Source organism: Ovis canadensis, chromosome 19 (genome assembly GCF_042477335.2).
Source record: "Ovis canadensis isolate MfBH-ARS-UI-01 breed Bighorn chromosome 19, ARS-UI_OviCan_v2, whole genome shotgun sequence".
Lineage (NCBI taxonomy): Eukaryota > Metazoa > Chordata > Mammalia > Artiodactyla > Bovidae > Ovis > Ovis canadensis.
The window spans coordinates 46276281-46303217 of NC_091263.1; the positions used below are offsets into that span (position 1 = coordinate 46276281).

At 39.7% G+C, this 26937-nt stretch overlaps 1 long non-coding RNA gene across 1 annotated transcript; it reads left to right on the forward strand.

The window, feature by feature from the left end:
* Positions 1–20324: 20324 nt before the first annotated feature.
* Positions 20325–23568, forward strand: LOC138424564 (uncharacterized). Its single transcript, XR_011250866.1, has 2 exons — positions 20325–20426; positions 21675–23568. It is a non-coding gene; the product is annotated as an uncharacterized lncRNA (long non-coding RNA).
* Positions 23569–26937: the final 3369 nt, after the last annotated feature.

A 26937-nucleotide genomic window follows, 5' to 3' on the forward strand; every position in this document is an offset into this window, starting at 1 on the left:
GAGCACAGAGCCTTCACCACTGGACTGCCACTGAAGTCCCTCTACTGACAATTAATTACCAAAAATCAATGAGCGAGGTTTGAAGAGTAAAGAAAATATAACCAGGTATAGTGTACATTCATTTGCACGATTTAAATAAGCTATGTTTTTCTTAAAGCTCGTTTAGTATTTTGCCACAGATGTTTTATTTTATAAGTGGATAAATTTTATCATTTTCACAGACTAAAATTTTTAAATGTAAGATAGGCAAAAAGGTTACCTACTGACTGGGAGGAGATATTTGCAAATTATATATCAGATAAGGGGTTAATATAAAAATATTCAAAGAATTCACACAATTCAACATAAAAAAAAAAAACACCAGGCAATGGATCTGAATAGATATTTTTCCAAAATACAGATGGCCAACAGGCACATGAAAAGATGCTCAGCACCACTAATCATCAAGCAAGTATAAATTAAACCTACAATGAGATACCACCTCACACCTGCCAGAATGGCTATTACCAAAAAGGCAACAAATAACCAATGTTGCTATGGAGGAAAGGATACCTCTGTGCATAGTTGGTGGGGATATAAATTGGTGCAGCCACCATGTTTTTAAAAAGTATGGAAATTCCTTTAAAAAACTGAAAATAGAACTACCATAAGATCCAGCAATTCCACTCCTGGTTATTTATCTGAAGAAAACAAAAACACTAATTTGAGAAGATAATCATGCCTCTATTTCATTGCAGCAGCCTTTACAACAGCCAAGATATGGAAACAACCAAAGTGCCCTCAAAAGATGAATGGATAAAAAAGATGTACGGTATCTACATTATATATATATATGTACATCTATGAAAGTGAAAGTGTTAGTCACTCAGTTATGTCCAACTCTCTTTGACCCCATAGACTGTAGCCCACCAGGCTCCTCTGTCCATGGAATTCTCCAGGCAAGAATACTGGAGTGGGTAGCCATTTCCTTCTCCAGGGGATCTTCCCAACCTAGGGACTGAACCCCAGTCTCCTGCACTGCAGGCAGATTCTTTACAGTCTGAGACACCAGGGAAACCTGTGTGTATGTGTATGCACGCATGCATGTTAAGCTGCTTCAGTCATGTCCGACTCTTTGCAATCCAATGGACCCTGCAAGGCTCCTCTGGCCATGGGACCCTCCAGGCAAGAATACTGGAGTGGATTGCCATGGCCTCCTCCAAAGGATCTTCCCAATCCAGGAATCGAACCTGTGTCTCCTGTGGCTCCTGCACTGCAGGCGGACTTTTTATCTCTGAGCCACTGGGGAAGCCCCATATACATGTGTGTGTGTATGTGTGTGTGTGTGTATATATATGTATATATATATATATATATAAGTAAACATGTATACACACACATATATATACACACACATATATGCATACTGGAATATTACTCAACCATAGGCTAAAAGAAATCTTGCCATTTACAACAACATGGATGCACCTCGAGAGTACTATGCTAAGTGCACTAAATCAGACATAGGAAGACAAACACTGTATGATTTCAGCTACATGTGGAATCTAAAAAAAAACAAAAGAAATGAATAAACATAACAAGACAGAAACACAGTTATAGATACGTAGAATAAACAGGTGGGTGCCAGAGGGAAAGAGAGAGAAAGGAAGGAAGAAATAGGTGAAGGAGACCAAGAGATCCAAACTTCCAACTGCAAAATAGATTACTCATGGTATGAAATGTACAGTGTAGGGACGATAGTCAATAACTACATAATATTTTTTATGGTGGCATATCGCAACTAGATGTATCATGGGGATTGTTTTGAAGTGTGTCGAAATTCCGAGTCACCATGTTGTGAAACAGCAATTAACACAGTATTGTAAATCAATTATACCTCAAAAAACAAACTCATAGAAAAAGAAACCAGATATGTGGTTATCAGAGGTGGGGGTTGCATGAGGGAAGAATAGAATGAAGGCGGTCAAAAAGTATAGATAATCCAGTTTTAAGATCAATAAGTAGTAGTGATGTGATGTACAACATGATAAATATAATTAACATTTCTGTATTTTACATACGAAAATTAAGGGTAAATCCTACATTTTGTTTTTTTCACTACAAAATGCTTTTTCCATTTCTTCTATTTTGTGCCTATATGAGATGATGGTGTTCACTAAGCTTATTGAGTCAATCCATGATGTAAGTCAAATCTTTATACTGTACACCTTAAACTTAACACAGTGCAGTATGTCAATTATACCTCAATAAAACTGAAAGAAAAAACTGAGGTAAATAATTACAAAAAGACCAAACAGTTCGCAAAGCTAAAAGAGAGACCATATACTAGCTTATTTCTTGAAAAGTAAACATATTTAGCAGAAGTAAATGAATATCTAATACCAAAAAAATGCACATTCTTAATTGAAAACAAAAACTCATTATACTAACTGTAAAAGCAGGAGATGTGCTTTACACTGCCTCTTATGAATAAGATCCCTCATGTCCTTCCTTTCCACCCTCTCCCCAAACACACACACACCACACATACACACCACATAATTACAAGAAATTCTTTCCATGAACCAATGATGTGGTGAAGAAAAAGCTCTCTATAGTCATTTCCCATGAAAAACAAATTTCCACTTTTAGCTACCTCCTTGAAGCTAAGGCATCAGAATGCCCACGCTGAAATACAACTGTAACACCTCAGAGGGTAGAACACTGCACTCACCATTAATAGCTCGTGGGTTTGGTTCTGCCTCTTTGGAACTCAGAAATTTGCACAAGGGTTCTAAATCCCTTCATGGGTAAACAACTATAGGTGTTCATACAGCAATGCAAGTTCATATAGTTGCTGGGGAGGTGTTATGAAATGATGTCCGTCAAGAGCTTGCTTTGCCTCATGCCTCATGAACTGCAGAAGGGGTTCAATCAGCAGAAAATGCTGCTCCCTGGTGATTACCGTTACTCCCATCAGCTAACAGGAAGGGGCAGGACCCAAGCTGGCTCAGTCAGATACATAGTTGGAAGGTATAAAGAAACGTGTAGATGAAAGTAGTGGAAGATGGGCAGTCTGAAAGATCTGGGTCCCTCACTGCAGTGGGGAGGGGAAACGTCTAAGATAAAACCACCTCCTGGTCAAGTTCGTCTGTAGCTAGGCCTGACTGGTGGCTCACCTGTCACTCCCACAGATGCCACCATCTCCAGACCGGTGGGCAGGTGTCTTAGTCCATGTGGGCTGCCACAACAGAAATATCACAGACTGCGCAGCTTATACGCAGCTAAAATTTATTTGCCACAGTCCCGGAGGTTGTAGAATCCAAGATCAAGGTGCTAGAAGATTCAGTGACTGATGAAACCCTCTTACTGGTTCATAGACTTCCTTCTAGTGGTGTCGTCAAATGGCAGAGGGGCAAGGGTGCTCTCTGAGGTTTCTTTCGTAAGAGCACCAATTCCACTCACGAGGGCTCTACCCTTATGATCCAAACACTTCCCAAAGGCCCTGCTTCTCATACCACCATCCTGAGAGTTAGGTTTAAACATTGGCATTTGTGGGGCACAAAAACATCAGACTAGGGCACTTAAGTTAGTAGAAGCAGACCTGTGCAAGTACAGAGCATTTGGATAATTTATTTCTACTCCTTAGACCACTTCCTGGGAACATTAAAGTTGTACTCTTTCACCCAGGGTACTCACAGGGAACAAAAACTCCCCAGAGAGAAATTTCCTTGATCATTCAGTACATCTTACACAGAGCATTTCATGGAATTACCAGTCTCCTAAACACTTGGGGAAATGTTTGGCAAAATCCCAAGATGGTTTTACATCTTGATTTGCTCTTTTTACCTTAGGTTATTTAGATGTGGTAATCCAAGTTCATATTATCTACTTAAGAGAGAAATTTAGAAACCCTATCATCATCCTTAGTCATGCTGAAATGACATTTAGGACACAGGGCTCAAGATCTTTAACAAAAGCCACAAGTCCGTAAGAGATACAGAGAGATGGACAACTCATACAGAATCACACACTTCTGTGAAAAAGCCTTTTTCTTACACTCCACTGTTGACTCTTGAAGATTAAGGCCATTAGTTACACAAGGTGTCAGAGGAAGATCAGCAGGACTGATTCTGTGTGTAGCATATGCTAACTGGCACCCTAACTGGCACCTTTCCATACCTTTGGAGAAGGTGGTCACAGGTGGATGCCACTTTGGTGTGTTCATTCCCACCTCAACCCCACAGAACAGAACTGACGTATCTGGATTTGGCTGGAAGGTATGCCCTCAGAGAAACGTTGTGGTTTTGCCCAGACTACAGACTACTATTATATCAAAGAACAATAAATGTTATGTCCTAAGGAATGAGGGAGCATGGTCCTCAGATACAAGCAGTTTCTCCAAAGTCTCCTCATGGTGGACAAAGGTTGACTTTGCCTACAAAATGAGGATGTGTTTTATCTTCCTTTTAGATACCTCTATATCTTGAGGAAGAAGATACTGTCTAACACTATACGAAAGCATCTCACTGTAGCCTATATAGATTCCCTCTGTCCTGTAGGTAAAACCTTGGGTGCCAGACCCACACAAGGCCCTAAGAGTGGGAAGCCCCTCTCCCCTTTGGAAATAGGAGATGCTATGGGTTGTAAGAGGGCTTCCCTGGCGGATCAGTTGGTGAAGAATCCACTTGCAATGCAGAAGACCCAGGTTGGATCCCTGGGTGGGGAAGATCCCCTGGAGAAGAAATGGCTACTCACTCTGATACTTTTGCCTGGGAAATCCCATGGACAGAGAAGCCTGAAATGCTACAGTCCATACCTGAGCCACTAAAGCACCACCACCATGGGTCATAAGCCTGGAACAAAGCCCGTATCATTGCCATCAGAGCAGAGATGCTCTTCTTGCAACTAAAGCCAATACAGAGGGAAATAGACTTGCAAGATGTAAAAGTATCATTTCCAGATGATCGTGCCAGGATACCACTGAAATCTTTTCTCCTTAAGCTAGTTTGAGTTGAATTTCTAAAGCTTCAATAAGAAAGTGACTGAATAATCCACTCCTATTCTTAAAAATTCATGCAAAATTTGCATTCTCCTTCATAATGCACCCATGTTTATTTTAAAAGAAAAATATGTTAAATTATTTACCTTTGAGTAGAGCTGACTTTCTCAGAAGATATGCCATGTTTATACAGTGTCTCCTAACCCCCTGACTCATTGCTGAGGTTCCCCGTTTTGGGGTTGCCTGATTATGGAAGAAGAATGCAATAGTGCCTTTTTAGTTCTTTCGATCTTAACTATCCTGAAGGCAAAGAAAGGACACATCAAAGAAGATGAAGAAGAATTACATTCTAGGGAGGCTTACGCATCGACTCCTGGCCTTCTCTGCCTGGAATCCCATTGACTGCCATGTGGCTAAAGTTTTCTGAGCCCTTACTATGTGCTCTATGCTTTATATGTATTATCTAAGTTCTCAGAAAACTTGAGTCAGTTGCCATTATTATTTCTACTTTATGGATGAAAGGGCATTGAGAGTCACTCAGATTTAAAAACAATGTACATGATCACAAACTTAAGAATAGCACCATAATCAAAATCAAACAAATCATCACCACCATTATCACCATGTATATTATGTTCTAGGCACTGCTCAAGTATTTGATGTAAATAACTCATCACTTAGAGACTGTTATCCTTACATTAAAAATGGAGAGACTAAAGTTAACTGACTGGCTTAAAATGTCATAGTGAATATGTTCCAAAACCAGACAGTCCTGCTCCAGTGCCTACAAATCTGGCTAATGTACTACCTTCTTTATGAGGCCTGGATGAAAAGGAGAAAGAGGGCTTCTCCCAAAGTAAAATAGTCCCCAGCATTTTCATGCCATCCCACCCACCCATGGTAAAAAGCTAGAACTTCTAAGAAGCCAAAGCAATCACGACTTCCCATTGAAAACTAAGAGTGAGAAGCAGAAAACTTGCCATTCAAAATCTCACCTGTCCGTAGATGAAACTCAAAGTTGTACCTTCTAAACTGTGAGCGGACACCTGTCCTCTGGATTGACTGAGGCACAGTGAGCTCGTCTTGTAGGAAGAGTGGAAAGGTTGTACCTCTTTTCAACTGCTGCTGTAACAAATACCACAAACTTGGTGGCTTAAAAAAAAAAAAATCCCTCACATTTATTATCGTATGGTTCTGGAAGTCAGACAAAGAAAATGGGTCAGTAGGGACTTCCCTGACCGTCCAGTGATTAAGACTCTGCCCTTCCACTGCTGGGGCTGCAGATTCAATTCCTGGTCAGGGAAGGAAGATCTCTCATGCTGCAAGGCATGGCCAAAAAAAAAAAAAACTAAGTAAAGTTTAAAAATTAAGGGATTTCTCCAATGGTCTGGTGGCTGGGAGTCTGTCTTCCAGTGCTGGAGATTCAGGTTTGATCTCCGGTGGGGGAATTGGGCCCATGGGCCACACCTACTGAGCCTGCACGCTCTGCAGCCCACATGCTGTGAATAGAGAAAGCCTGTAGGTTGCAACAAAAGATTATATATGCCACAGCTGGGACCTAGTGTGGCCAAATAAATAAACACATAAATATTTTTTAAAATAAAATAAAATGGGTTAGCAGGGTTGTGTTCCTCCTGGAGATGCTAGGGGAGAATCTCTTTCCTTGCCTTTTCCAGCTTCTAGAGGCTGCCTGTAGTCCCTAACTCGCCATCCCTTCCTCCATTTTCAAAGTCAGTGGTGTAGAATCTTCTCATCTCTACTGCCTCTTGCACTTAGAATGGCCCTGGTAACTACAGTGGACCCATCTGGACAATCCAGGATACCATCTCAAGGTTCCTACCTTCATCACATTGCAAAGGCCCTTTCGCCATGTCAGGTATCCTCTCCACGGGTTCCAGGGATGCAGGCCTGGTTGCTCTAGAGGAGCTACTATTCTACTCATCACAGTAGGCAGAGGAGGTGTCAGCATCCGCAGTGGCCCACAGATACTGCCTCTAGAAAATAAGTCCGACTTCAGGATTTCTGCGTTCAATCTCTCCACTCCAACCCTGCATCTTGGGGTGGAACTAGCCAGCCCTGTTTGCTCAGTCTGGGAGAACTCTAAGACAAAGGGGTGGAGACAGTTCCCACAATGATCCTTGTTTCTTCTAGGTCAAAGGTCACACTGCCTTTTAACCCAAAGCACTGCCATTTATGGTTGCCAGGATGCAATCACCTGCGGGAATTAATTTCATCTACTTCTTTCAAAATAAGTTTCCAGAGGCCTCTCTTCGATAACTGTGCTTAAAAACACAGTATGAACAGTGATTATTTCCTTGTCTAGCTCTGAGATCACTGTGCTTTCCACGCTTCATAATAGTAAGTGATTTATCTGTTCTATAGCTTGCTTTCTTGGATTCCCTCCCAGGTCATGTTGAAATGGGCATTATCAGATTTTCCCAGTCTGTTTTCTTTGCTATTAGAGAAATGGAACTGAAATACCCACAGTTTTCTCTTCAGATACTTCTCAACCAATTGACTTCATTCCTATCATAAAAAAATTAATAAATAAATCTACGTTCTTTCAGTCTTGCGTACAACTCTGAGACCTTTTCCCTTCCTTGAATTTTGGAGTAAATGAAAGCAGACAGGCTTTTGTTAAGATTACAGACAAATTATGTACATTATGAATGACTAACAGAAAAATAAAGAATAAAAACTCCCCCTACAAATATATTGGACTCGGGAGAAGAAAAGCCCTAAATTTAAGAATTCCATTGGTCAGACTCTTAACTACAGGTACTTTTAAAACTTTTGGCCAAACGCTTAGGTATTCAAAGGAGATCTAGAATGGAGTTTGTAGGGAGAGCAAAGGAAAAGTGGATTGCTTTTCCCGTAAGAGAATGAGACACTTGTTGGTTTTATTTTTACTTTTTTAAATCTTAGAAAACAGCTATACATAAATGAAAATAATGGTCTTTCACAAACTTTAGAAAAACAGGTAATGAGCCAGATTTGGCCTGTGGGTCATAGTTTACTAGCCTCCGATCTAGTTCTTGAAGCTAATAAATTCTCCCCCATTCTTGACATGTTTTTTTCTTTTTTGCTTGAGCTAAACCAAGTCATCGTACTGAGTGAAACTCTACTTCAGTAGAACTGGTTTCCTTTGTATTGCAATGAGAAACATTAATGTGAGGTGTCCGCACAAGGGATCTGAAAGGGATCTGAAATACAAAACAGGTTAAGAACCCCTGAGTAACACACCAAAGTGTAAAAATGAGTGCTCTGTATATACACTTCTCAGGAACCAACTATTCCTGAGAGATTATATGTGATGAAGTTACAAATAGGTTATTAAAAGTTGGGGAGGTTTAACAGAAACCATAAGACATGAAAATAAGGTCAAAGAGAATAGCATCCATCCTCTCCTTGGTGCTATTGTTAGAACATCAGTAGAACAGGATGAGCCCAGGGCTAAGCCCAAGTGGCATTTCTCATGGTAAAGCATGATTTTCTTCTGACTGAGAGTCAGCTTGGGAGCAGGAAGTCATATGGATTCTGTTAAACACTGAGTCCGGGGCTTGAATCCCATGTTTATCTCTAGGTAGCTGTGGGTCCTCACCTACTTGATTTCTGTGAGTCTCAATTTCCATCTCTGTCAAACGTCACACAGCTCGTAAGGATAACAAAGGACAAAATGCAGTTAAAGAAGGGCAGGCACTTCTCTTGCTCTCCTTTTCGCTGTGGTTATTGGTTTCCTAATGACTACCGAAAACAAGAGGCAGGAGTGTTCCACGAATGTGTAGAAGCACACAGCTTCTCATTTCGCATTTCAGGTTTTTATTAAGCAAACTGATAAGACTTATATTCTGTAATTGGTACGTGTTCTTCTTTTTGCCTAATGACACTAATCTGTTTTCATCTGAGTCATTTAACCACGTTTCATGATTAGCACAGGCAAGGTTTTAGGGATTTAAATCATTTGTTTGATGTTTTCGCTTTTAGGCATGTTTGATTATTTATTAAAATCGATAAAATCAGCTGTGTCAACTAGTTATTAAAACTATAATTCTTTTATTGGCTAATACCAGGAGGGCTGAAGCAAATGAAAAACTAAAACATTACATGAATTCTTGATTACAAAGCCAAGCTTCGATAGGGGTGGCCTACATACTTTGCATTAACTGCAGCCTGTTTAGAACAAGTCTGTTCTATCTTTAGTCCATAAGGAAAGGACCAAGTGGGTAAGCATATGCGCGACTCATGTTCTAATTTATGCTTTAAAATAAATACAAGTTTGAAAGAAGCAATGTGTTCTGGTCTTTAGAAAAGAAATATGAAATACTTGCCAACGGAGACTGGTGAGTAGTATCCAAAGATGGCTTCCATCAATCCCTTCTCCCCACTTACAGGCACATCACTCCAACCACCAAGAGGTGGATTCTATCGCCCCTTCTCTGAATTTGCACCTGCCCTGTGATCTACTTTGACCAGTGGAATATAGTGGAAGTGACACCTGACCAGCTTTGTTCAAGGTCTTCAAGAGACCTTTAAGAGCCTCCACTTTCAATGTAGGGAGCCAGATGCCAAGCTCTAAAGATGCTTAGGCCAGAATCCTAAATGACGAGACACCACATGGAGAGAGAAAGGACACATGGGGAAACACAGAGAGGCAATGCCAGACAAGACAGTAACATCTTCTTGTACCTTTTGGCCCAGCCCACCCCATATGGAACAGAAGAACTGCTCAGATGAGCTCTACCAGAATTCCTGATGCAAATACTGCAAAAGATAATTAATCATGATTGTTTTAAGCCACTAAGTTCTGGGTTGCTCGGTTACCCAAAAATAGATAACTTAAATGAAGGCAGAAGGGATAAGGGAATGAACACAACTTTTGATCTCAGTGCTCAAAATAAAATATCTAGTTGAATGAGAATCCCAGGAGTTTTTACTTACCTAGGATTATCTCAACCCTTCAAAGCTACCTCAAAAGAAAGCTCCTCTTATGAAACACTGCTAGGAAGAGAGAGAAATGCCCAAAGTGTCAATACAGTTGAGGAATAGATGTTGGTCCAGGAGCTGGTCCAGGTCCAGTGGAGTCCAGGTTCACTCCAGATCAGAGTGACTAGCAGGAATAATTAGTAACATGAATAATGTGCTTGTTCATAAAAAGAGTTAATTTATTCGCCATAGGCAGCACTTAGATGAGTTTGTTTTCTTTGTATGTGAACAAAGAAGCAGATAAGTTACCAAAAGCATCCCTTATACTTTAACCTCAGTTATGTGAATAATGTAGGCTCTCCTCATCTCTGAGTACGGAAAAATGCACTTAACCTTGTAAGAAATTAAGTACCTAAGATAAGAAAAAGGTAGTAAATATATAAAACATACTCAAATTAAAAGAGTATAATACCACTATCATCTGTCAAACTGGCAAATTAAAAAAAAATAATTCCCAATGAAGGCAAAGTAAAGGCATTTTTATTCTAAAAGACTAAAAGAATTTGTCACAAGCAGATACTCACTAAATAATATGCTGAAGAGGATTCTTTAAGTAGAAGAAAGATCATCCCAGATGAAACAAGATGCAGAAAAGAGTAAAAAGCAACAAAAACAGTAAACATGTGGATATGTCAAAATGGATATTAAAGTTACAAAACAATAACACTCATGTTTCATTTGCTTTTGCACTATATAAAATTTAAGTGCATGATGTCATATTAGTCAAGAGAGGGTGAAGTGAAGTGAAGTCGCTCAGTCGTGTCTGACTCTTTGCGACCCCGTGGACTGTAGCCTACCAGGCTCCTCTGTCCCTGGGATTCTCTGGGCAGGAACACTGAAGTGGGTTGCCATTTCCTTCTCCAGGAGATCTTCCCAACCCAGGGATCGAACCTAGGTCTCCCATATTGCAGGCAGATGCTTAACCATCTGAGCCAATAGCAGCAAAGTGGTTAACATTAAAGTTCGAATATCCATAAAGAGGTTTAAAATAGTAGTATTTGACTTTGGTAAGTCAAGGATGGGTGTAATAATCAGATAAATAATGAAAGAATATGAGTAAAACTCAAACTCCTGGAGAAAAATAAGAGACATTTAAGAACTCTTTAGTTTAATTCATCCAATACAACACCAAAAAATAAAGGGAAAAGAAGAAAGAATAGGTTGAACAAAATTATAGAAAACAGTCTGCAATATATCAACAACTATATTAAATATATATGTACTAAATGCTCCATTTAAATGACAAAGACCACTCAACTGGATGAAAAAAAAACAAACACTAAATCCAAGCTGTTTACAAGTTATAAATAAAAAGGGTTGAAAGCAAAGGATTTTAAGGGAAAGAAAATGTTAGGCCATACAAACTCAAAGCAAGAAAGTTGTGAAGCAACATAAAGTAAATTTTAAGTCAAAAACACTACTAGAGTTGAAGAGGGACAATTTAAATCATAACTATTTAACTGACTGGGCAAATACAAAAATTTTAAATCTCTGCAACTGATGGGGCTCAGGGCAAGTTGCCTCAAAATATACAAAGGTTGCATACTGATTACTTTGAATTAAATTTACTTAAGAAACAGTTGGTACAAAAAGAACCCCCTGACCCTCCTTTGTTCCCCTGAAAGCAAGAAATCCAGCTTTCACGGGAAGGTATCGTCCCTACGCTAGGAGCATGGAGGGCATCCTCATTCTCCCACTGAGACAGAGAATACAACCAAGAAAGTATATAAGCTGACGTTGTTCTTTCATTATTTTGCTCTGCCAGCTGAAACCCTTCCATCTTCACAAATCCTCATAAATATGATTCCTGGTCTTAAAAGGGATACAGACAGACTACTTTGGTCTTAGGACCTGTACTTATCAGACCTCTATACTTACAATATTAATTTTTTTCTCCTGTTAATATATCTTAAATAAAACTTGCGAACTCCAGGAGATAATGAAGGACATGATGTGCTGTAGGCCACGGGGTTACAATGAGTCGGACATGACTGAGCGACTGAACAATAACATATAAACTTGATTATTATATCAGCTAAAAGAATCTAGAAGGGTAGAGGAATATTTTTGCTCTCTTTGCATATCTAACAACTGAACTTCAAAATATATGAAGCAAAAACTGACAAAATAAGAAGAAGAAATAAATAAACCCGAAATCATGGTAGGAAATGGTAACATATTAATATATTTCTCTATTACTCACAGATCATGTCAACAAAATCAGTAAGCATGTAGAAGGTTTGAACAGCACAGTTACCAAACTCAGTTTAAAGAGAGTACAAAGAATACTGCCCTGAAATAGAGAAAGATACACATATATATAACCACAATCAATCACGTAATGGTCCTTGAGGCAAGTCCCAGCAAATTTCAAAGGGTTGAAATGATACAGAATATGTTCTGTCACCACTAGCAATTAAATTAGAAATCAGAGAAACAAAAAGTTAAGTAGAAAATCTCATATATTGGGAATTTAAGAAATATATTGAATGGCCTCTATTTCCAGCTATGATGGAATTGCTTGTTGGTAACAATTCTCTTTTAAAAAAAACCCCTAAAATCTAGACAAAAAACAACAACAATGAGTAAATGTAATTCTACCACCATGTGTGAGAAAACTATAAGTGATTTGGCAGCTGGCTTTTTTTGTGTGTTTATATTTATTTTCCAAGTTTCATAAACTCAGCAAGAATAACTTTTTCTATATTCATTAAGAATAACCTTTTCACTTAGCAACCCCAGAGAGTTACTACAAATAAAGTATAACTACATTTTTTCCATTATTTGCGTTCTCTGTCAGTAGTTACAATAGAATGATTATTCTCATGTAAGGGCCTTAGATACCATTTCATGCTATTAAAATTGTACACATCCTTTGAACCAACAGTTTCATTTATGGAAATTTACCTTCTAAAGTATATTCATACATCTGTCTAAACACAGGTAAACAAGAACAAATATTGTGTATAGATGTATATTCTGGAGCATTTGTTGTTGGGATACTAGAAACAAGGTCCACTAGGGGATTGTCAAATAAGGGTAATACATGGATATAAACATGGATATATACATCTTTCAAAAATTAAAGGATGATCTGTATATGCTGATAGACTGTATGCCTTTGATTAAACATCTTTGGTTCAAACAGCAGAAATCAAATCTGGAGTACTCGAGCCAAAACGAAGTGAACTGGAACATTATGAGTTGGTCCACAGAATGGCCCAGAGGCTGGAGAGCAGAAGAGGAACTGGCAACCCCAGACCACTCAGGACCTCAGGTATCACTCCATCATCCTCTCTGGGTACTGGCAGTGGCCTTCAAATGCTTTAATCCTTTAGTCACTCTGGTTGAGATTCACTTTAAAAAGCGCGAGAGCGAGCTTAGGTTGCATACCTCACCCTTGGCTACCACCGAAGACAAAGGACTTCATTTGCATTCCCACGTGTGCAAAAGGAAAAAGAGGTGATCCCACAAAATAAGATTAGGGAGCTATTTGGAAAGGCAAAAAAAATATTGTACACTACAAAAAAAAAAGAGTCTTCTACATAATGTGACAGGAATAAAAAAGGTACATACGTAGTAAGTCACCATTTGTATTTTTTTTTCATGAGAGAATATATATTACAGATATATGTGCAGAAGGTATTCTGAAAAACAAGCAAATGAACAAAACTAAAACCCCACTAGAAACACCATAGCATCTGTATCTCTCATTAGGGCCCTCAGTTCAATAAGAATAAAACTGTCCTCGGCTGTATTTTCAACAACACACCACAACGCTCACAATAAAAAGTTTCAGAGTGAATACAAGAATGCAGTTCAAAGCAAGAGAAGAGGGGATCTGGGGGCAGGGGGAGAAAGAGAGAGAGAGAGACTGACTTTTCACACATTAATTTTTAAAAATCAAGTTTTTGTAGTCCTTTCACAGAAAAAAGGGTAAAGAGAATTAGTAATTACAATATACACATCTGTTTATTTGAAAATTCCTTACTCTAGGAAGCTTGGGGATTGTTGTAATGGATGGCCAGCCTCACCCACTCTCCCCTGCACCATCTCACTGTACGCACCCAGTGAGAGTCAAGCAGAAAAGGCTGCATTGTCCAGTGGAACGCACCAGCTTCAGCAGGGGGAGCGCCCCGCCCCTGCGCAGCACACAGGGCAACCCAGTCCCTCCTGGGCCTCAGGAAAGAATGACTGTGCAAAGATAAATAGTCAAGGGTTATTTGGTCATCACACTGGGGCTCCAGCTCTCTGGAAGTCTGCACTGATAGCAAAAACATTGCTGACTGTCTAAATAATTTGAATGATATTAGGAAAGAGACTCTGAAAAGAGGAAAACAATGGCTTCATGACAGCAAGCTGACAGTGGAACAGAATTTTGTGGGCTGAGATGATTGTAGAAGCAAACAATGGTGATATTGTCCTTCTGGTGTTATTGTTGTGCGATGCCGTAATTTATGGATGAAGTGGGATCTCACACAAAATAAACAGACGTGAATTTGTTAACTAATACAGTAAGCATAGAACATTCTGCTATGTGAGAAGAGAAATGAGAATGTTTTCTATACCTCTGCTATCTGCTGAACAGAAATATGTTTATATTTGGCATAAACTCTTGCTTTCCATTGTTTTTGCTAGCTTTTCAAGAATATCCTTTTTCATTTAATCTTGAAAACAGATATAAAATGTGGGTGAAAGAGGAATACTGTCAACATGTATCACTATACAATTATTTTATAGTTTGACAACTTAAAAAAAAAAGAGTGCATTTTACCAGCCAGAGAAAAATCTGTAAAAGTGTCAACTAATTTACTCTCTTCTTTGAAAACGTAATGCCTCTCTAACCACAGATACTAAGGTAATGTGATAGCAATAACAACAATAACTATTTCTCTGTCACAAGTAGTTCATGATGTTCTGTTGAAAAATTTAGTTTCAATTACACATAGAAAAGCAGAACCATGTCTCTCTGACCTATAAAAAGTAGGTTTATAGCTCAGTAAGCCCGGTTAGTCAGAGAAGGCAATGGCAAGCCACTCCAGTACTCTTGCCTAGAAAACCCCATGTGCTGCAATCCATGGAGTCGCTAAGAGTCAGGCACAACTGACCGACTTCACTTTCACTTTTCACTTTCATGCATTGGAGAGGGAAATGGCAACCCACTTCAGTGTTCTTGCCTGGAGAATCCCAGGGACGGTGGAGCCTGGTGGGCTGCCGTCTATGGAGTCGCACAGAGTCGGACACGACTGAAGTGACTTAGCAGCAGCAGCAAGCACTGTTAGTGAAAAATTACCATTATTATTAAAAGTTATTATTATTATTATTATCCATTATTACTCATGGAATTCTTAGATTAACCTTTAATAAACTGGATAGGAGATAAATTATGTACCTTACATATCAATGCTGGGAATACTGCCTGACACATGGTAAGGAGCGGATATTTGTTGAATGAGTAAATATTTGATTTTTCTATGAGCAAGGTATTATTCTAAGTTGGGGATACATTTGTCAAAGACAAAACTAAGTCTGAGACAAAATTCACAAAGAGTATTTATTCATAAACTTGAAAGGGAACTTACAAGCTGTCACTTTCATTTCAGCAGGGATTCAAGGGTGCTAGAAAGGAGAGGAAGTTACATTGCACAAGAAAGGAAAATCTAAGATAGCCTCTGATGGACAATGGTTCTATTAATACTAAGATGGGATTTTCAAAGCCCTGGTTTGGGCACCATTGGGCAAGTAAGCAACATAGGGACACTTGTTAAATAGATGCTAGGGGCAGAGAGTTTTCCATGCCAGTAATTTTCTGGCACATAAGGTATTCAAAGTGGCATGCTGTTAATAGTCAAATGATCATGGTGGTCTTGTATGAGAAGCTGCCTACAACCTGGGTCCTCTTTCTCTCTCTCTCACACACACACACAGAAACAAATTTTGTCTCTACACAGGCAAAACAAAAAACATAAAACTCCTGAAAAAAAATCTAAAAATAAATAAAATAAGACATCAACTTCAAAATGGAAAATACCACTATCACCCCCAAATCCTAAATGCAATAAAAGTAAGAATAATATCTCTTCAATTGTTCCTGAGAATTCACCTGATAGAAGCAAATTTGCTTTTTTATTCAAACCTTATTTAATCACAGATGTGGTCTCAAGACAAAGATAAACAATTCTATTTTTTCCTGAAATTTACATCATGTCAGTGAAACATTTTCCTGAAGACAGTAGAGCCTGCTTTCCATAGGTGTTATCATGTTTACTGTGCAAAATAACCACCTTTAAAAAAAAAAAAAGCTTGCAAACATGATTTAGAAGTTAACCGCAAGGATTCTCAACCTTTCAATGCCTATGTCTTTATTTATTAATTTATGAAAATGCCATGGGGAAGGCAGTATTAGTGACCATGGGAAATTTTAAGAAATTAAATAGACCTCTGGCTTGGTTCCCAGAAAAAAAATGTCAGTCCCTGCACAGAAAACCAGGCGAAAGATAAAAAAGATTCCATTATATCTATAATACAATCTTCTTATGGCTTTAGTACAAGTTTCTTCTCTGCTAACAGAAGTCCCTGCAGAAGGTTTAAACAATCCCAACAATTTCATTATGTGAGCGTAGCTAAATCCAATAAAGTAAAAAGGCCTACAGAGCCTTCCCATATGCTCAATTCTAGACCTTTTCCTTCTCTGGGAGTCAGAGAACTCACTGGCTGGAAACTGATTCTCTCCCGATTGCCCGGAGCACAAATCTTGCTTTGTTGACATCAACGCGAGCTCTCCTGAGGACACACAAAGAAAAGAAGAAGCTATTAGAATTTCTCGTGACCCTGCTCCGAGCCAAATCCAGCTTGGCTTAAATGAATGAAAATGCTTGTTACGTGGCCCAAGAAGCTACTTTGTCCATTTGAAAATTAATTAGACCGTAGCTAGATGAACAACCGTAAGATGCTTTCACAATGTTCGTAGATGGATGACCTTGGCAGAGTTCCCGATTTTAACAAGTTTACCCTAAAGCAAAAACATGGCCTTTTGGCTGAGCTAGTGCCTACAATTATAATGCTTTCCTGAGTGGTAGCCAAGTGCTCAGCACAATCCCATCAAAAAGGAAGTTAAGAAGAAAGTTAAAACTTTCACATGCAGTTGTAACAAAAGATGTTCTTGAAGGAAAGTTTATGTCTCTATCAGCCAATTTAGTTACCCATTTCACAGCTGGACTGGGAGAAAATGTTAAAATCTTGTACATACCATGATCCACTCTTAATTAAGACTCCCCGAGGGTAGAGATTCCGTTGCTCCTTGTGGTGTAGAGGGACCAGAGGATTGGTAGATTAACTGAAAGAATAAAACACAGACCCACAAGTTAATCTGTTTTTCAAATGTTGAGTTGAGGGTGTTCCTGAATGGCTACGGATCACCTTTGGGTATAAGATTCTGATCCACTCCACTCACAAAGATAGTAACAGTTACTTTATAAAGCAATCTACATTGAGGAAGGTCTTTATTAAATATTAGGTATGACAATATAGAATAGCAAAGAGAGATAAGAAAGCCTTCCTCAGCGATCAATGCAAAGAAACAGAGGAAAACAATAGACTGAGAAAGACTAGAGATCTCTTCAAGAAAATTAGAGATACCAAGGGAACATGTCATGCAAAGATGGGCTCGATCAAGGACAGGAATGGTATGGACCTAACAGAAGCAGAAGCTATTAAGAAGAGGTGGCAAGAATACATGGAAGAACTGTACAAAAAAGATCTTCACGACCCAGATAATCATAATGGTGTGATCACTCACCTAGAGCCAGACATCCTGGAATGTGAAGTCAAGTGCCTTAGAAAGCATCACTACGAACAAAGCTAGTAGAGGTGATGGAATTCAGCTGAGCTCTTTCAAATCCTAAAAGATGATGCTGTGAAAGTGCTGCACTCAATATGCCAGCAAATTTGGAAAACTCAGCAGTGGCCACACAACCGGAAAAGGTCAGTTTTCATTGCAATGCCAAAGAATGCTCAAACTACTGCACAATTGCACTCATCTCACACACTAGTAAAGTAATGCTCAAAATTCTCCAAGCCAGGCTTCAGCAATACGTGAATCTGAACTCCCAGATGTTCAAGCTGGTTTTAGAAAAGGCAGAGGAACCAGAGATCAAATTAGATCATGGAAAAAAGCAAGAGAGTTCCAGAAAAACATCTATTTCTGCTTTCTTGACTATGCCAAAGCCTTTGACTGTGTGGATCACAATAAACTGTGGAAAATTCTGAAAGAGATGGGAATACCAGACCACCTGACCTGCCTCTTGAGAAACCTGTATGCAGGTCAGGAAGCAACAGTTAGAACTGGACATGGAACAACAGACTGGTTCCAAATAGGAAAAGGAGTACGTCAAGGCTGTGTATTGTCACCCAGCTTATTTAACTTATATGCAGAGTAAATTGTGAGAAATGCTGGGCTGGAAGAAGCACAAGCTGGAATAAAGATTGTTGGGAGGATTATCAATAACTTCAGATATGCAGATGACATCACCCTTATGGCAGAAAGTGAAAACTAAAGAGCCTCTTGATGAAGGTGAAAGAGGAGAGTGAAAAAGTTGGCTTAAAACTCAACATTCAGAAAACGAAGATTGTGGCATCAAGTCCCATCACTTCATGGGAAATAGATGGGGAAACAGTGGAAACAGTGACAGACTTTATTTTTGGGATCTCCAAAATCACTGCAGATGGTGATTGCAGCCATGAAATTAAAAGACACTTACTCCTTGGAAGGAAAGTTATGACTAACCTAGATAGCATATTAAAAAGCAGAGATATTACTTTGTCAACAAAGGTCCGTCTAGTCAAGGCTATAGTTTTTCCAGTAGTCATGTATGGATGTGAGAGTTGGACTATAAAGAAACCTGAGCACTGAAGGATTGATGCTTTTGAACCGTGGTGTTGGAGAAGACTCTTGAGAGTCCCTTGGACTACAAGGAGATCCAACCAGTCCTTCTTTTTTTTTTTTTTTCAACCAGTCCTTCTTAAAGGAGATCAGTCCTGGGTGTTCATTGGAAGGACGGATGTTGAAACTGAAGCTCCAATACTTTGGCCACCTGCTGCGAAGAGCTGACTCATTTGAAAAGACCCTGATGCTGGGAAAGATTGAGGGCAGGAGGAGAAGGGGACGACAGAGGATGAGATGGTTGGATGGCATCACCGACTCGATGGACATGAGTTTGGGTAAACTCTGGGAGTTGGTGATGGACAGGGAGGCCTGGAGTGCTGCGGTTCATGGGGTCACAAAGAGTTGGACACGACTGAGCAACTGAACTGAACTGAACTGATGACAGTATAACTGACGCTGAACTCTGCAACATGGATTTGAGGACAGAGATTATAGGAGGTGGACAAATTGTATGGAAATAAAATTCCCCACTGTTCACAGAGCAATATTTAAAACAGTCAAGGCATGGAAGCAAACTAAATATCCATCAACAAGATTGGATTAAGAAGATATGGTGTATATATACAATGGAATATTACTTTTCCATAAAAAGAGTATACTACTGCCATATGCAATAACATGGATACACCTAGAGAAAATTATGCTTAGTGAAATGTCAGGGAAAGGCAAATACTATACAGTATAACTTATATGTGGAATCTAAAATAATATAAATGAATGTATATACAAAACAGTAACAGACTCACAGAGTAAAAAATAAACTCATTGTTACCAAATGGAGGGACAAATTAGAAGAATGGAATTAATAGACATAAACTACTATATAAAGTAGATAAGCAACAAGGATGTGATGTATACCACAGGGAATTATACCCACTATATCACAATAGCCTATAATGGAATATCACCTGCAAAAATACTGAATCACTATGAAGTGCTTGTGAAACTAACACAATACTATAAATCAACTATATTTCAATTTTTTAAAAAAAATTCCAGAAACTATCAAAATTACAGACATTTTGAAAAGTTTGCCCAAACCACCACTTTTTATTAATTCATTTATTTTTTATTGAAGGATAATTGCTTTACAGAACTTTGCTGTTTCTGTCAAACCTCAGCATGAATCAGCCATAGGTATACCTATATCCCCTGCCTTTTGACGCTCTCTCCCATCTCCCTCCCCATCACACCCCTCTAGGCTGGCACAGCCCCTGTTTGAGTTACCTGAGCCATACAGCAAATTCCCATTCTTTATTGATAAAAAGGCTCGAAAGTTGACTCTGCCCTCATGATAGCCGACTGGGGCAAGGATAGACCTTTGACCTTGACAGAGCCAGTTCCCTGGCCTATGCTGACCAATTATATTCTTCCTCTGGCTTCACTCAATCTCCTGTGTGCGTGTTTTCTCTTTCTGAGGAACACAGTGGAACATCTTCAGGCATAAAGATGATGAAACAGAGGCACGAGGTGGCCTCGGTGGAGGAGAATGGTTCAGGTGTTGAAAGAAGAACAGAGGTAAGAGACCATGCCAGCTTTAATTTCTTGAGATAGAGGAAAATTATAAAAACTTAAGAAGAACAACAATGAAGCAGGCCACTAGACTCCTTAAGGAATCTTTCCTCTGGCTCACCCCCCATGAAGAATTTATATAGTTTACGTGCACAAACAATTAGATGCACTGTTTGGTAGGACAACTCTTCCTGCCTCCCCTAATTCCAGAGCTCTTCTGTGTCCTCTATGACTTAATAATTATCCACCATCATCACTCTATTCACTCCTTCTGAAAGAAACTTATGTAGATCTGGCCTCTGGAAAAATCTAATACATTCAGAAATGTTTAGGTTATATAGTTCCATGGATATCAGGGAATGAGTGACTCTGGTAAAAGTGTGTTGAAATGCAAATATTAGTCTCTGAGTCATGTTTGACCCTTTGCGACCCCATGCACTGTAATCTACCAGGCTCCAGGCAATAAGACTGAAATAGGTAGACAGTCCCTTCTCCAGAGGATCTTCTTGACCCAGGGATCAAACTCTAGTCTCCTGCATTGCAGTTGGATTCTTTACCATGTAAGTCACCAGGGAAGAGAGATATTAAATACTTCCTCTCGGTGCTCCCAAATTAGAGACTGGATAGAGTTAAAGACCCATTGAATAGAGTTAGAAACATCACACTGTTTCCTCCCCCATGGGAGGAGGAAAGCCACTTGACTTCTCCAGGATAAAATATTTCCTAAGTTAAACAGCAGGATTGGCCACTTTTATGTTATCACAGGAGGTTACCTTTGCTAGCAAGTGAATAATTTGGCATCCTTAAGGCACACTGACTACTCTGGATTTATAGAGATGTCTTCTATCACTTCCCTGGTGCCTCAGATGCTAAAGAATCTGTCTGCAATGTAGGAGGCCATGATTCGATCCCAGGGTCGGGAAGATTCCCCGGAGAAAGAAAGGGCAACCCACTTCAGTATTCTCACCTAGAGAATTCCATGGACAGAGGAGCCTGGAGGGCTGAAGTTCATGGGGTCACAAAGAGTCGGACACAACTGAACGACTAACACTTTCACTTTCTTTCCTCTATCACTTCAGGGAAGTCCCCTCATAGGCTCACGTGTGTCAGATTCTGACCCCTGCTTTCTGCCAATGGTTTGAGTGTTTTCACCCTCCACCCAAAGAACCATAACTCTCATAGAATCTCCAACAAGTATGTAGAACTGTGGATGGCTTCGAGACTCTATGTTCTGTCTCTTTCTCTTCCATTTAGAGGGGAAGTGACCTACAGGATCACTTTCAAAAGGTGGACTGACCAACAAAGAACCCAGAGGAGGCAACACAGAGACCCCCCAGGATGGCTAAAGTGGGTCCTGTAACAAGCATGGAAGACAAACAGAAAGCCTGATTTGACAAATATGCAAACAGGCCCATCACAGGCAAAGTAAAATGTTGAATACAAAAGCACAAATCAGCAGTAATAGCAACAGCAATTTCTATTTTCCCATGATGCTTCATAGTTCTCAAAGTACTTGTGAATATCTTATCACAGCTAAATATGCAGTTTGCTGTTATCATACCCAGACTGCAGATGAACAAACCGATCCTCCAAGACGTTAATCAACTTTACCAGAAGCGCAAGGCATAATTGTGGATAAGAACACATGCTGTAGAGGCAGAGAGACTTGAGTTGGAATCTTGGTTCCCACTGTTTATTAAGTGCATGAGAAGACTGGGACAAGTAGTTAAATCTTGCCATACCTCTATTTATCTGTAAAATTGAACCAACTTATAAGAACTAAGCACTGTTCTAAAAGTTATATTACAGATACAATAAACATTCTCCCCAAACTCCTGTAAGATAGAAACCCCATTTTACAGTTAAGAAAACTGAGGCAAGTAAAAATTAAGTCACTTGCTTATGATTACACAGCTAGCAAGCTGCAGAAGCAGGAATCACGCCCAGGCCCAGCTTCTCATGATGATACACTACTGCTGTATGTCTTCCAAATCTCTCTCATTAGAAGAGTTAATGGCCTCACAAGACTGCTGTGTATGGTGTAGCAAGAGTTCAAAACATGGCAGCCATTCATTGCTTTTTTAAAGGAGCTTCTCTTATTTACTGACTGTCACTATAGAATGGAGGCTCTCTAAGGGCAGAGGTGTCCATTTTGTCCGCCATAATGGCCCTAGAATATAGAACAGTGCTTGGCACAAGAGGGGCCTAGAAATTACTTGTCAAGTAAATGAAGAGGTGAAGGAATAAGGATCATATTCAGAGGACTTTGGGGGAGTGGAATAGGGAAGGAGTCAGAATAGAACCTGAGTTATTCTCTCTGAGCATATTTTCAAAAGTGGGTACACTGTCAACATCTTTAAAGAAATACCATTAATATGAAAGTTAAGACTGATGAAAAGGCATCTTAGGAAACGGAGTGCAATACACAATTGAAACTTCAGAGGCCAGACCTTGAGACAGGCAGACAGGTAGGAGAGGGTTGTCTGGGGTACATGTGTGCATGTCACCTGCTGGTGCTGCAAACTCTACAGCCTTCTGCCTCCCCCCTAAAGCCTTGCTGTACCTTCTAGTCCAGCCACTACTCCCCAGAGTTCTGAATCTGGCTGCATCCCTGGACCCACTGAACCAACTGGGGAGCTGAATGGAACCCAAGCCTCCTGACTCCTATCTCAGTTTTCTATCACCCCTCATGACCTCAAACACCCCCAAAGGATTCCATAAATGGACGAGGATCCAAATGAAAGAACTAGATTGAAGGTAGGCAGGAAAGTGAGAGTGTCCTTTAAATGCCAATAGGCACTGCCTTTGGCATAACAAAGGAGTTAAAACATAATTAAGATCTGAAGACCGATTGCAGGAATGTGTATGATTATTTTTATTATTTTTCCTCTTTCTATCTTCGTGATAGGATGTGATCAACCTTGGCCATGCTCCATTGCTTAGTAGCAGACAGAGTTTTAATTATATACTAAAATAAGCTAAAGAACAGAAAACTGCTTTATGTCTAATACGTATATATCAAGAAAGGCATGTGACAGCATCTAAATTGCTTTAGTGCCTGATAAAGAGTGCCTCCGGTAGGGTTGTCATCAAAAGATCACAGACAGAGTAGGAAAGTATTATTAATAAAGCTGCTACTCTATTTATATGTCTTCCATTGTTTGTGATTCCTTGTTAGAAGCTAGAAATGAATTTTTATCTACCACTAATTTCATCAGTGTTTTTTTTTTCTCCTAGTCAGAGGAGGAAAAAAAAAAAACACTTTTATCAATTGCACTGCCAACCGTGGTCCTCCAAATAGAATTCTTTTCACTCCTCCAGATCTTCAATTCCCAAAATATTATATCTCACAATAAAAAACTAAAGAATTAGTCCATTCATTCTTTCAATGTTCTACAAAGTCATGTGCCAGCAGCAAACCCCAGAGGCGTTCTTGGCCCTCACAGAAATTTAAGGGAAGGGAAAGATGATAAATAAGTAAAACAATGAAAAGATAATCGCAGATTCTAACAAGGGCTATAAAAGAAATAAAGTATATTATGTAGGATTATGTTTAGCTGCAAGTGATAGAAGATTCAAAACCATTTGGCTTTAACCAAGGCTGTGATTCAGCCCAGTATGTATTTAGGTAGTTACAATTTTTTAACGTTGGCATCTATTCAGACTGATCAGTGCCTGATTCTCTTTGGTTGGTTCAGATTCATATGCTGGAGAAGTTGTATATATGTTGACTATTGATTATGGTTTAAAGAGTTTTTTCTCCCTTTCTCTCATATTAAGAAAGGTTCTTCATAATGGGTAAGGCAGCTTCATGAATTCAGCAAGGACCCAGATTTTGTTGTTCACCATTTTCTGCACCTGGTTCCCAACTCATGGTCTAAGATGACTGCTTGGGTTCCAGCCATTACATCTACATGAAGAACAAAAGTGAAAAGAGAGCCATACCTCCATCGCTTGAGGATAACTGAGTGTTTACCCCAATAACCAGAATATGGTTCATGGCTGCAAGGGAAGCTGGAATAGGTAGACTTCATTTAGAAAGGCAAATGCTCACCTGGAAATTAGGCAGAAATTCTACTGCTAAGAAAACAGGGAGGACGTCCCTGATGGGCTGGCTAGTGGTTAAGAATCCACTTGCCAGTGCTGGCGACATGGATTTGATCCCTCCTCCTGGAAGATCCCGCATGCCCTGGGGCAACTAAGCCCGTATGCTGAAACTACTGAGCCTGTGCCCCCTAGACCCCATGCTTTGCCACAAGAGAGAGAAGTCTGCATATTCCAACTAGAGAGTAGCCCCCACTTGCCTCAACTAGAGAAAGCCCACATGCAGCAACGAAGACTCAGTGCAGCCAAAAATAAATTAATTGCAAAAAAGAAAACAGGGAGCACACATAAAGACAGGTAAGTAGACCTCGCCACGCAGAGTGATGGGCCGCAGGGCGACTAATACACAGAGTGCTGCTTTCAATAGTGTAGTCAAACAGGACAGCCAGGAGGCAACAGCTGAGCTGAAGCCTAGGGCATGCAAGTGACCCTGCCAAGTGCATCAGAGGCAAAGGACTCCAGGCAACAATGATGTCTTTTTCAAAACAGATCAATAGACTTTTACCTCATTTTATAAGTAATATTATGCAACTATGACGTTTTCCTGAGCTGCCTGATAATCCGTTTTCTTCCCTAATTCTTAGTTGTCCAAATCTCAAAGCACGTTACATGATATTTGAGGTTATTGCAACAGGCAACTACTGTCACCTGTAATTCTGAACCTGGGAGGAAGATAGCTGAGAAGGTATTTAGCAGCAAAATACTACTTGATGTATTATTTAGGGGTGCTTCTACCAGGGTGGGGGTATGGTAGCCAAGCCAAACAAAATGTGCATCTAGTATGTCTTAGAAACCACCATGAGTGGTGTAAATATCGTGTTAGATTCAGACAAAGCCACTTACAAATTAGGGTATTAAATCACAACTCACATTACAATAACATGATTTGGTTTGGTGTTCACTGGAATAGAACTGATCGTATGGAACTAATGTGATGTTTTGTGCAACTGTCACATTCGTTATGCATTTGTTACGTGATTTTCGTGGGTGCCAGCGTGTAATTCATTGGAATAAACAGAAAAGCCTCACAGCATGAAAGCCTAAGCTGTAAAGGGGAATCTGCCTTCCCATCCTATAATTAAGGTGATATCACACCCAGTGCATTTTCTTAATGAATATCTTACACTGACATCAAAGAGAAAAAAAGAAATTGGTGATAACTGTTTATTTCTGTAGACTTCATGTGAACAAAGGTCATTATAAAGCCAATGAATTTCATCTAAATTTATCTTCCAATGGCGCTTCCCAGGTGGCTCAGTGGTAATGAATTCACCTGCCAGCACAGGAGATGTGGGTTTGATCCCTGGGTTGGGAAGATTCCCTGGAGGAGGAAATAGCAACCCACTCCAGTGTTCTTGGGAAAATCCCATGGACAGAGGAGCCTGGCGGGCTACAGTCCATGGGGTTGCAAAAGAGTCAGACATGACTTAGTGACTAAACATCTTCCAATGGCAATCCTCCTTACTAAAGAAAACAGAGATAGTGTGTATGGAGATGGATGGATATGGATATGTGTGTTTTAAGACTTCTTCTTGACTCTGCTGACCCATCCACAGAAGAGGGGAATTGCCATTATTACATGTTTGGAGGAAGAAGCTCTAAGAATATACTTTTTCTAAATTGACTAGATTCCCTACACATCTTTATGTATCTACAAATATAAGACATAGTCTATGGAATCAAGAAATCATGTCTGTTCCAAAGCTGTGAGGATGTGAGGCTCATTTTCAAGTGCAAAGACGATGTCCTTTTTTAACCTCTGTAACTTCAACACCTGACACAATGTTTGACATAGGGTGGTTGCTCAGTAAGGTTTAAATGAATGAATGGTAACTCTCCTTCACAATTTTCACATACTCTATAGCTCTTTTAAGTCCTTGCCAAAATCCAATCTGACAAAAATCCAATATATAATAAAATTCCAAGACCATGGAAATTAGAATTGATCATTGAGAAACCAGTAGCATACAGGATTCTATTGCACATATCCCCTTCCCTCTGGAAACCTATCTCAATTCAAAACAGTAAATGCACACAGTGACCACACCGTACTGCAGTATACACATTTAGGTGTGAAAAAAAAAGGAAACTGTATTTCCACCCCCCCCAAATTAGACTTCATTGCTAATTGAAGTTTCCCACCTCTTATTAAGGAGGTGGAAGGATAATCTTTGAAATTGGGGGTTCCATTCCTTTTCTCAAAAGGTTTTGCCTCAGATTCGAGGGACTCTTTAGAAAAGAGGCATTAGGGTAAGCAAAGCTTCAGGTCCCCCCTGCTACTGTCTCTGATCCTTGGCAATGGGCCCAGGTAGGTTACTGATGAGTCGTCCCTCACAGCCTTCTCTGTAAGGTCCTTCCCAACTGGTCATTTTCTTCATTAATGCCAGGCGTTCCTAGCGGGTGACAATGCTGC